Below are 8,607 nucleotides of genomic sequence, written 5' to 3'. Positions count from 1 at the left end.
TTGTCTATGAACTGATATAAGCAACCCAGAAGTCCTTTACCGCGGACACGGCTATTCGAATAGATGATGTTAACCCTGCAGGGGTGTACTTCTTCACACACGCTCTCACCACTTACCACCGTTTACACGACATGTACTCGGCAACCTTCAAGCGGAAGCCCAACGTGGTTGTCGGCCACGGCCTGCCTAAACACTCAAGTCTCTAGTCCAGGTTTATCGCCTATTCGGGTTCCATCCATGAGGAGATCCGGCCGGAGTTTCGCTCACAGCCCCAAACGATGTGAACAGGGTTCCGTGACACCAAACGGGCGCCCGGTATACCCGGCCACGTGCCTACCGCATCACATCCCACCCCTCCGGTCAGCGCTGCCCACGGCCTCCAGCATACTACAAACACCAGAAACTACTTGCAACTCCTGGACAGAGGACAAGGGTGATTAAGAAGCCGAGAGGGTCCATTGGTTTTGGGCCCAATGCGTGGTAGTAGCTGAATCATGGATCACAAACACAGAACTCAGTTCCTGAGGACGGCTGCAATGAGACAACCCACCATGTACTCCTACATGGCCTCTCACCGCTACCTTTACCAAATCGTGTTCACACACTTAGCTCACACACAGTAGGACATGTTTACACACCTCTGATTTATTCCCGATGAATCAGACCTGACACAACTCTAAGCAGTAGCAGGCATGACAAACAAGCAAGAATGAGTAGGCACAATAGGGCTCAAACAACTCCTACTCATGCTAGTGGGTTTCATCTATTTACTGTGGAATGACAGGTCATGCAGAGGATAAAGGGGTTCAGCTACCGCAACAAGTAACAGATGAATCGTTGTTGTCCTAATGCAGTAAAAGAGAGCAGGAGCGAGAGAGTGGGATTATATCGGAATGAACAAGGGTGTTTTGCTTGCCTGGCACTTCTGAAGATAGCATTGAGTCTTCATCAGTGTCAACGATCACATCGTCGGTACAACGTCTATCGAGGGGGAACAACACCGGCAAACACAGAAGAAACACGATCAATGCAATGCACAATATGATGCATGCTATGATATGGCAATATGAATGTGTTTTGGGCTAATGCACCTAGCTATGATTTAAATGAAGTTGGTTTGAATACATGGTTCAAATTCCAACTCCATATATGGTTATTTAAATGCCCTTTATTTGTTTTGTCCAAAACAGAGGACAAACATTGTTCAAACATGCATGAAAATGGTACAGATGGATTCCTTGAATTTTTCTGATAATTTTTCATACGGTTGAATTTCTATAAATTTTACAAGTTTTAGGCATTTTCTGGAATTTCCTGAATATTTAGAATTAAAATAATTCCAGAAAATGCATTACTGCGTCAGCACTACGTCAGCATGACGTAAGCGAGTCAACAGGGTGCGGTCCAGGTCAAACCTGACCAGTGGGGTCCACTGGTCAGTGACACAGTGTTGTTCAGTGTCAATGACAGGTGGGGCCTGGTCAACGGCCACGTCAGCACAGTCAACTCTGACTGGTGGGTCCCGTGTGTTTATTAACTAATCCAAACAGAAATAAAACATAGATTATTTAGAGCGTGGGGCCCAGGTGTCAGTGAGCTAGGTGGGTTGGTTAGTGGGGTCATTAGCGCTAATGACGACACCACATCAGATACGCCGGCGATGAGTCGCCGGTGACCACAGTACACGGCGGCGAGCTTCGGAAATCGCCGTTCGGCGACGGTTTGGTGCGTGACTAGGCTCTACGGAGAGCTTGGAGTGCTCCGCGTCCAGCGGTGCGGGTGGTTGAGCGTGCGGTGGCCGGGATCAATGCCGGCGAGCGTTTGGGCGGCGGCCGGCGCTCGGGTGAGTTGCGGGTTTGGTGATGCAGCGTGCAAACGAACCAGCTAACGCGCTAGCCATGCTCTGTGTGCAGCCTCGAGTTCGTTGGACGCTGGTGCGCGACCAAATGGTCACCGGAGTGACACCGGAGTCGAGCTCATGCGGCGGTGGGTTTCGGCCTTGATGGAATCGGCGGCCAGAGCGAGCAAAAGAGAACGGGGGTAGGGGTGAACGATGGCGGGGCTTATAGGGGGTCGATTGGAGGCCCAGCGGCTCGGGGGAGACATCGGAGGTGGCGAGCGGGCGCCGGCGATCTCGGCGGCCGGAGATGGGGAAGGCGGCGTGGGCGGCGATGCAGGGCTCCCGCAGTCGAATGGGCTGGCGTAGACGATGCAGGAGACGATGGCGGTTCTTCTGGGCTTATCGACAGGGCGAGGGGTGGCCGGTGGCCATGGCTATGGCGAGCGGCGGCGACGGCGACTCTCGGGTGAGCTCGGGGAAGAGAGTCAGGGGAGGGAGAGAGGGTGCAGCGAGTGAGGGAGAGGGGCGAGGGGACACGGGGCGTCGTCGTGGCGTCGCTAGGAGGGCCGGGGAAGGAGGAGGTGGCGCGCGCGTGCCCACGCGCGGCGACCACACGCCCTCCTGCCTACTGGCAGGAGGTTGAAGACGGTGGGGGCGACTGCTGGGCTGGGCCAACAGTGCTGGGCCGCAGCTGGGCCGCCAGGTAGGTTAGGTAGGTGGCCTGGTGGCCTTCTCTTTTTTTTTATTCCTGTTCTGTTTTTCTTTTATTTAATCTTTTGCCATTTTTTTGAATTTAAACAAATTCAAACAATGCCAAAAACTCCTCTGAATATTTTTATTTTGCTAGATGGACTTTTCCAAAAGCTCATAAAATATTTCAGGGGTATTTGAAATTATATTCTAATTATATGAATATAATTCAAATTCAAATAGCTAATGATTTAAATTCAAAGTCCCAAAAATAAATCCTTAAAAATGTTCAATATTTTGGTTGGGACCAGAACCCTTGCCAAAAATTATCAAACATTAAAGAAGAGCATTTTGGAACAATGAATGAGATTTTAGGGCTTTTTTGCCCTTCTTTTATTTAAGTTTTTGAGGCTTCCAAATTTCCTCAGTTCAAGTTTCAAAATTTAAACATGATGCAAACACTAGGCAGCACCAGAAGCTAGGGATGTGACAGCTCACCCCCACTAAACAAGAATCTCGTCTCGAGATTCAAGCGTAGGGTAAGATGAAGGGGAAACGCAAACTAGTATAGTCTTCACGATCCAGGGTGCACTTCAAATGAACGTTGATTCGTTCACCATCATTATCTTGATGTCTTGTTCCGACAACTCCAACCAACATGACAACGAGAGGAGAAGGGAACTCTAGAAGGATCAATCTTCTCGAAGGTCGAACAACTCAGGATTAACTCTCGAAATGAGACATAGCAACATCTCTTGAGCTGAGAGACGAAGCAAACATCCATAGGAATGGAGTGAAGCAGATGACGAAAGTTCACTAGGTAGACAACAATTTCACACTTAAAAAGGTGGTAAACGATTGTTAACATAGCGAGGAGTTGAGTTGCCATGATACCACAACGAGGCACCTTAGGGATGGTGACTCGTAGATATATCCCCTTAAGTGGCAAAAAGAATTACCTTTGATTCAGAGATCATTGAAACTCTTTAAACCAGCCTAAGGCAATTCTCGAGTGATCGTTTGGAGGGGGTCGGTAGAATGGCATACTCGGACTTGGATGATGTGGATTACCTTGTTGAAGACAACGCAATGGATGAATTTGCTTACCACCGGAAATGGAAGAGACCCGTGGTAGAATGGCACATTGGCGGTGCAAGCTGGGAACAAAATGCAAATGCTGGGAATGATTCTGGTAACTGGGAAAGAACCCAACAATAGAGAGTGAATTCACTGTTTGAAAAGGTCATAGCATTGCCGAGGAAACTGAGAGCACTATACAGTTAATGCCGACGATCAAACCTAGCACTTGCGCGTGCTCTCAAGAACTTGAGCATTTCCATAATCATCAAGATTTTACCAATATCCGTGTCAAGGATCCTGGCAACACAACTTGCTACCATGATGAATGATGATGGATGATGCAGATGCAAAGGAAGATAACACTTTCTCAGATTTCACCTTAGCGAGGCCAAGGAACCAAAATCTGCATGATCGACCGAGAGACATTTAGCACTCGGCTTCTAATGTTCTCCTTGACGTGCTAGTTTATCCCATTCATAGATATGGTTTGATAACTAGAACATCAAGTAAAAGGTCGGACTTCGGGAGCAATAGAATCCATAAGGAACAGTTACGGAGGTAAATCCTACGAAATCCTTATGGGGAGGTGGCCAACTTCTCCAATCAAGATACTACAATATTAGGTCTCCCGGCAGGGTGTGTTGGCCACGACATCCACTTTACCGGTTTCCGAGGGACCGATATTATAGTTCTTGGGAAATGTTCCAACCATCACATCTGCCTAAGATTCAGATCTGGTTGGTGTCAGAATATTCCAGACTCATCAAGTCTAGAAAGAAAAATGAAAGTTTAAAACACAAATCGACGAGACGGCGTTGTGAGATTCTCGGGGAATGAACTATGATAGTAAGCTCCAAAACATGAGTTGGTTCTGCTACAAACATGTGAACACGTTGTCCTAGACAAGCATGGCCACGTAGTAGTCTTATAATTAAACACTACCGAGTTCAGGTGGAGAACCATCATCGAGGATATTGAAGTCTTTACGCAAGTCCATGGATTAGATCCCAAGCATAGCCTTCTTTTCCTTGAACAAGTCAATCAGTGGCTTGGTGTGCTCGGAACACATATGGAATGAAGGTTGCAAGTCTCCAAACCATAGAATACTTCGCACATATGCATGACTGACTTGGGATGATTCCAGAGGAAGCAAAACTAACTTTCTCAAATTCACGGCGGCAACTTTCACCAAATGCACGTGTATAAGAGGAAGTCACTCCTTTCATCAAACAAATACTTCATGAGCTAGCATGAAGAAAATGCTTTCAAAAGTTTCCAACACTAACTTGTTGTCCAACAAGATCATGGAGGAGGTAAGGATGTTGTCAATGGGCTCAACAACAATTCATCTGGGTTTCCTTTTAAAAGGAATTCCATAGTTAAGTGAACAAGTGATAGCATTGGTCAGACCCAAAAGATATAATGATGTATGCTCGAGGGATCAACCACGAGTAAGACAACATTACGAATATCGTTGGTACTAATTTGATTTGACGATATCCCACACTCAAATCAAAGGATTGATAAGACAATAGGTCCAGCAACTGATCACAGGGACCAATCGATGAAGATACCATCTTTCTTCAACACACACTACACAAGAATATCCCTTTGGAACGAACTAAGTCAGGCAAGCTTTTATCTTCCAACTCTCCAAGTTGTTGTCTAGCTTAACCAACTAGCTCAGGGGTATCCAACACGGATTCTTGGAGAAAGGGTGGTTTACAGGATAAACCAACTTGATCACGAGCTCAACATAACAGTCAGGTGACAACCTGGTGATACCTTCGAGAAGATATTCGAAAAATCACGAACCACCGATATGTTACTAAGCTCGAGAACAATCTTGCTTTTTGAGGCAAGACAATATGATCAATAGAGCGAAGATTTGAAATAATCCTAACTCATCGATCGAAGAGTGCACCGAGAACAAGGACTAGGTAGCACAATCAGTCTTAGAATGATGATTCCATAACCAACACGCTAAGAATGAAAGTTTTGTCCTTTAACTACCAAGCAATAGCATTGCTAGGAGTGTTGATTTCACACATCACGATTCACTTGTCGGCGCTCCGGTTGCAACAACACGGGGACCGAGAAATGAATAACGATGGTGAGAAGTATCACTACATCAAGAATCCATAAGAGAAGGTGCAACCCTCATGACATTCCTGACATAAAGTAGGTAATACTTCAGGGTAGAACAGAACAAAAGCTAGGTTGGCATTTTGATCTATGAGATACAACTACTTTGACCCAATCCTGGATATGGACGAGGTACTGGAGTTTGTTTCTCCTAGTCATTCTGGAATAGAATGGCTTGACGGACCACAAGAGTAATAGGCATAGATGAGCAGATGCAAGCATACTCTTGATTATCAATTGATAGATGGAGGTCAGAAAACAATTAAGGAGGGACAACTCAAGGAACATATAATTTTCTGAGTTGTGAATGCATAGATTAGTATGTCGAACCAAGTTCAACATGTTTCTTCCGGATAACCCATGCAGAAAAGTAGGACTGGCAGAGTCACGATTTATGAATGGAGAACTCCTCAAGAGTACTCTGATTGTGATCTTTTGGTTCAAATAACTTCTGCCTGAATGGTTCATGGTATTTGGAGGAAGGAAATACCACGGACCTCGAGGACTATCGCAAGGTTACTAATAACCTAAAGTAACTAGCAAACACTATCAACATGAAGTAAGTAGAGTGGATCTCGGGTTCAAGAACCCAGGAATAGAATACCTACTAACTAAATGGCATCGCGGGATGCTTTCGATAATAACGGCCAGAATCATCACACTGGAAACACAGATCATGGCTAGACCACTAGATGATCCTCTAAGCACTTAGGGTCATAATGGGAACTCCAACATATATGTCAAGGCAATAAATTACCTCAACGCACCGGTTAGCGTCCTTATTCTGACCATAAGGGACATCGGGAACGGAAACAAAGGATTTGCAAATGCATCAGACTATTTAGAAACCTGGGATGACTCGGACAGCATAACGGCTATAAATGCTCAAAAAGATTTGAGACATGCTACAAAAATGGTGGCATAGCCACTCAGAAGCACAATATCAAGGTTTCGAGATCAATAATTAACATACGGAAGTAGTAGGAACTGAACTGAGACTTTAATCCAACAATCTTATAAGTCTACTGATTAGTAGCACGTGATCCTGATAGAAAGAAGAGAAAGCCTAGTTCCTTAACCCCGCAGGAAAGATAAGATGACTCAGATCAGAAGGCCATGAGATATAAGGAGTAAAAAGAGCCTTACGTTCCATCCCACAATCAATTCCCTTATATAACTAAAGAATTTCTAGACTCAACTTCGACCAGTTTGGCTTGGTAATCCTACAGGCAGTCAAGCTCTGATACCAAAGCTGTCAGGACCCTGACTCAATGCCACATCGATCTAGCATGTAACACCTCATATCACTTTGCGGCCTCACGCACGGTATTCCCACGGGTGTCGCCTTACCTTTGCCCGGGACCGTTTGCGCCTTTTGGCACACGTATATGACAGTGTCGCTAGCATCCATATGATAAGGAGCCCGGGCTGACATGGCTAGTCGTAAACCCAAAGTGGCACTAACTTACAGGGACAGGCATCCATGACCCAGCATCGAACGTGTTGGTCATCAGCGAGTGAATCCAGGCTGTAGCACTGGGCTAGCAGGACTCCGGTGAACTGGGCTGTAGCGGGCTGACAGGACTCCGGTATTCATCGCGTGACATTTCCCCGAAGGGACAGACACAGGAACGAAGAAGGACACATGCCGGCCAGCCTAAGTGTTCCAGAGCAGTAGCAAGCTACCATGGCTCAGTGGAAACACTAGGAGACATTTCCCGGTAAGAGAGGCTACTAAGGATAAACAACTAGATAGCCAGATCCCACACATACCAAGCATTTCAATAACATACACACAATATGCTCGATATGTGCAAATACAACATGGCATCACAACATGACTCTACGACTCAAGTATTTATTCAATAGGCTCCGAGGAGCGAGATATTACAAACAGGGGTCTCATGACCCAACATTCAGAGCATACAAGTCAAAGCACATGCGGAAGCTTAACATGTCTGAGTACAGACAACTATAAAATGAAAAAAAACTGAGAAGCCTGACTATCTACCAGATCCTGCCGAGGGCACAAGATCGTAGCTGAGGTAACAAGCTAAACGTCGAAGTCCACGCGGTACTACTAGCGAGACCGAAGTCTCTCTGCAAAACATAATATAGGCAAACGTGAGTACAAATGTACCCAGCAAGACTTACATCAGAACTAACTACATATGCATCATTATCAACAAAGGGATGGTGGGGGTTTAACTGCAGCAAGCCAGCTTTGACTCAGTGGCTATCCTGAACTACGACTGCAAGTAACTCTTTTGAGGTGGCGCACACGAGTCCACATATTCACCATATCAATACACCACTATGGATCCGCTCCCGTCTCCCTACGAGAACGCCATCCATAGCACTCACGCTTATCTTGCGTATTTTAGAGTATCCACTTTCACTTGTCTATGAACTGATATAAGCAACCCAGAAGTCCTTTACCGCGGACACGGCTATTCGAATAGATGATGTTAACCCTGCAGGGGTGTACTTCTTCACACACGCTCTCACCACTTACCGCCGTTTACACGACATGTACTCGGCAACCTTCAAGCGGAAGCCCAACGTGGGTGTCGGCCACGGCCTGCCTAAACACTCAAGTCTCTAGTCCAGGTTTATCGCCTATTCGGGTTCCATCCATGAGGAGATCCGGCCGGAGTTTCGCTCACAGCCCCAAACGATGTGAACAGGGTTCCATGACACAAACGGGCGCCCGGTATACCCCGCCACGTGCCTACCGCATCACAGCCCACCCCTCCGGCCAGCGCTTCCCACGGCCTCCAGCATACTACAAACACCAGAAACTACTTGCAACTCCTGGACAGAGGACAAGGGTGATTAAGAAGCCGAGAGGG

This window comes from Triticum dicoccoides, chromosome 1A, assembly GCF_002162155.2.
Source record: "Triticum dicoccoides isolate Atlit2015 ecotype Zavitan chromosome 1A, WEW_v2.0, whole genome shotgun sequence".
In the NCBI taxonomy this organism is placed as follows: domain Eukaryota; kingdom Viridiplantae; phylum Streptophyta; class Magnoliopsida; order Poales; family Poaceae; genus Triticum; species Triticum dicoccoides.
This window is presented reverse-complemented; position numbering follows the sequence as displayed.